This window comes from Tenrec ecaudatus, chromosome 1, assembly GCF_050624435.1.
Source record: "Tenrec ecaudatus isolate mTenEca1 chromosome 1, mTenEca1.hap1, whole genome shotgun sequence".
Classification (NCBI taxonomy): Eukaryota; Metazoa; Chordata; class Mammalia; order Afrosoricida; family Tenrecidae; genus Tenrec; species Tenrec ecaudatus.
This window is the reverse complement of record NC_134530.1, coordinates 211,100,549-211,104,788: the sequence shown is the minus strand read 5'-3', so window position 1 is coordinate 211,104,788 and position 4,240 is coordinate 211,100,549. Positions and strand designations below refer to the sequence as shown.

The following is a 4,240-nucleotide window of genomic DNA, read 5'->3' as shown; positions in this document are numbered from 1 at the left end:
ATAAAATATAACAGGCAGAGACTGTTCATTTGAAAATGAGATCTTTCAAATGGCTTTGGCAGTACTTAAATGAAGGAAAGTAATTTAAAGTAAATAATTTAAGGAGAGTATTATCAAAGGGAAAATAACCATCTCAGATTTATGCATGCTGTATAATGAACTGAAGAACACAATAAGGCAAATACATTAGGTTAGCATAATTTTATTTCACTATTCAAATTTACAAGTTGAAAATTGATTTTGTTTCAATTACTGCACTCAACACAGGATTTAAACATTTTTTCTCAAATCTATGCTTATGTTTAAATATGATACAGTGTTTTCCTTTCCTGCATACTTACTATATCAGATGGTTATAATTAGATGCTGCCTCCTTTTAGCCTTTGTGTGGCTGAAACAATGGATATTTCACTTTCAACTTATCAGTGGTTTCTTCCAACTGTTTCTTCTCATTTGGGTCATGTGACATCGGCAAATGAAGATGCTACAAGCTTTCCTTCTTCCACATCATTAAGAGAGATGACTGTGATGTGTGAGGAGGCAACTAGTAGTATTCAAATGCCTTGCCATCTGAAGGAATCATCAACCAACACTATAACAAGCAAAGCTTTGCCCACTGCGGAAAGCAGTATGGAACTTTGTAAAATAAATATTTCGTGGCCACCCAATCCCTTTACTTGGAATATACACTAAAGAAATAAAAACTGAAGCACACAAATATGTGCACTCCGATGTCATTTGCAGTGTTATTCACAATAGAAAGAAGGATGAAACAGCCTAAGTGCCCGTCCTTAGAAAAATGAGCAAATTAACTTTGTACATACACAATATGGAATACTATGCACCACTAAAATATAAGGATGAAACTGTGAAACTCCTCCGGATATGGACGGATTTGGGGGACATTGTGCTGGGTGAAGTTTGTCAGAAAAGGACAAATATCACATGAGACCATTGTTACTAAAAACAAAACAAATCCAGAGGAAGGTTTTTCAGGCTAAAAGAAACAGACTTTAATGATGACTAAGGATGATGGGAGAGAAAGAGAAGAAAGCAGGAAGGAGTTGACTAGAGGGTAGGCATGTGTTAACTAGGAAAAAGGATAAGATGATGTTCCATAAGAGGTGTAGGATAGGGGGAAAGTATGTATGTCTGAGAGGGGGCAGAGGGTTCGTAAGTTATTGGGAGGTTTGATAAACTGTTGAAAACAAAAATGATGACTAGAAATATAACCCACCACCTAATTCACAACCAATAATCAAGCATACGGTTTTCACTGTCAATTCCTTAAGAAGTAGAGTCAGGTCCTTCTTCGCATCCCGTCTCAGTCTGAAGGCTCCACTGGAAGCCCTTGTCCCCTGGGCGACATTGCTGCCATTGGAAACCTCTGTGGCATCACTTCCAGCCTCACAGTTCCCTACAAGACAACACATTGTGACAGACTGAAAATATGAATAATGAAGAATCACGAAGCACCCAGACTCACTGGTCCAAAAATAATTAGTTAGCTTTCAGCTATGATCACAAACCAATGGTACTGGATAACGCTGAGCTGAACTGAAAACATTGCTAAATAGCAATGCTAAAAGAACCCATGAAATACCAATTTATAAGTTTCAACAAACTAAGAGTTCAAGAGAAAGTAAATGTTTTGAAACTGATGGTGATGGTATTGTACTATTATGCTAAATCTAATTGGATCATGGACTGTAAGAGCTCCCAATAACATAAAAAATAAAAATAAAGGTTTCAATAAACTAATATAATAATGAAGACTTTCAGATGCAACAAGAAATGTGCTCTATACTCCAGCCCTCTCCACATCCCAGGTTAAAAAACAGAATCCTGGATAACGAACTGAAAGAGACCCATGCTCGGTGGCTATTCCAATCACTCAGAGCATAACATGAAAGTAAAATTGTTGCTGAAGTTACTTTAAAAGAGATTGCAGCACTAGAGCACCATGAAAGCTTCCATAAGTTAAGGTTTAAGAGGACAAGAGATGACCTTGCCGGTGTCAAATGGATGTTGGCTGAAAACAGAAACTACAAAAATCTTTTTACCTGTGTTTAGAGGACTCCTGGCGGTCTCATGGTTACAAAATGGGCTGCTGATTACAAGATTAGCAGTTCAGAACCACTACCCGCTGTGCGGCAGAAAGATAGGGCTTTGAGTCAGAATCACCCTGATGAGCAGTTTTTCTACCCCCATAAAGAATTGCAGTCGCTCTTGGAAACCCAGAGGGGCAGTTCTAACCTGGTCTGTACAGGGTCTCTATGAGTCATGAACATTGACCAAGAGGAACATTGGAACACATGGGAACGATGCAGGGATAAAACGGGGGGGTTTAAAATCAGGAAAGTGTGTGTCAAGATTGTGTATTTTCTTCTTACTCAATCTGTGTGATGAGCAAAGGAACCCTGGTGGCTTGGTAGGCTATGCATTGGCCTACTAACCATAAGATCAGCAGTTCTAAACCACAGCCATTTTAAGGAGTAAAGTGAGGCTTTCTAGGGAGATTATACTCTGTTACTCTGAGTTGGAATTGACTGATGTCAGAGAGTTTTAATTTTATGCTGAGCAAATAATCTGAGGAGAAGAAATATAAGAATAATGCAAATTCGTTAGCAATCTGTGATTGGTAAATGATACTCCCATGCTTGCTGAAAGTGAAGAGGACTTGAAACAGTTAGTAATCAAGATCAAAGACTAAAGCCTTTATTCTGGATTGTACTTCGACATACATACAAATCCTTACAAATGAACCAATGTACAACCGGATAGAGAAAAGATCTACGTTGTCAAAGATGCCATTTTACGTGGATCGTCAATGGCTGCCAATGGAAGCAATATTCGGGAAGTGAAAAAACATATTGCATTAAATAATTTGCAGAAAAAGAGCTCTTTAAAGTCTTCCAAAGCACATACATCATTTTGAAAACTAAGATAAGCTTGCTCCAATACATGGCATTTTATTTCAGACCATATGCATGCGAACTTGTACAATGAATAAGGAAGACCAAAGAACTGATGCTTCTAAATTATGGTGATGATGAAAAATATTGAATATCAAAGAACAAACAAGTCTGACTTGGGAAAAATCCAGAATGCTCCCTAGAATTGAGACTAGTGAGCCTTGCTCTACCCTATTTGGGTCATATCAAGAGAAACAGGTTCCTGCAGAAGTTCCATATGACTGTAAATTAGTGGGTCAGCAGGTAAAGCTATCTCAACAAGATGGATTGATGCATAGTGGCTGTATCAAAAGACTTATATAGAGAAATGATCGTCAGTGACGCAGTGAGTCGGAATCAACTTGAGGGAGCAAGGGTGGAGCAGTGGCTTACAAGCTAAGCTACTTATCACAGAGCCAGCAGTTTGAAACCAACAGCCCCTCTTTGGGAGAAAAATAGGCTTCCTGCATGCGTAGAATTGCAGTCTGCACAGGACTTGGGCCCTCAGAAATTAAAATGGCTTCCAGAGAAAGATAGACAAATTAAAGCAGAACTTAGAAGAACCGTTGCATCAACTAAGGCAGCAATTACACGATGTGGAGGAACGCAGAGAGGAACTTGATTCAGAGGGATACGAAGAAGCCAAAAGGAAGGCCTGGAGCAGCTGAGGTTAATGATTCGCTGAAGAGAATGTCTCAAAACAGGACTGGGCAGCAGAACTAAGCAGCACGCGCGGCTCTGCAGGCAGCCACCAGCCCGGCCTGGGACACTCGAGGCCGTCACCTTGTCCAGGTACAGCCAGGCCAGCTTGGGACAGGGTTCGCAGAGATGGAAAGAGATGTGTTGGGGGGATGGTCTCTGAAAGGAGACCCATACACGCAAAAGAAAATGGAGTTGCTAACGGCCGGCAGCAAAGTTGGAGAGAAGGTGACTGCAGGTGACGGCGACTTCTTGTCCGCACATGCAGTGCTCTCCTCAGCCAGTCTGAGAAGGTCTCTGCAGACCTGGGCTCTGGAGACAAAGTCCTTGCTTTGGAGAGTCTTGAGGTTGAAAAAAAAAAAAAAGTAAATATATGACGGGGTGGTGGAACCTTGTGCTGATGATCACATTCTTGAAAATAACGTTTTTCTTCTGAGGACATTAAGTCATTGCAAAGGACTGAAGAGATTCTTGAGCTACATTGCTAACTTATGAAGATGTGATGTATAAATGTGTGGGCAGCTTCTGCCGATGTCCGTCATCCCTGTGCTTTGTGCAGGGCTACCTGTGTGAGACTTGCTGGGACC

The 4,240-nt window shown here is 40.5% G+C and overlaps 1 pseudogene; it reads left to right on the top strand.

The window, feature by feature from the left end:
• The first annotated feature begins 829 nt into the window (after positions 1-829).
• LOC142439395 (protein LZIC pseudogene) lies at positions 830-4,030 on the top strand (annotated as a pseudogene).
• The last annotated feature ends 210 nt before the right edge of the window (positions 4,031-4,240 follow it).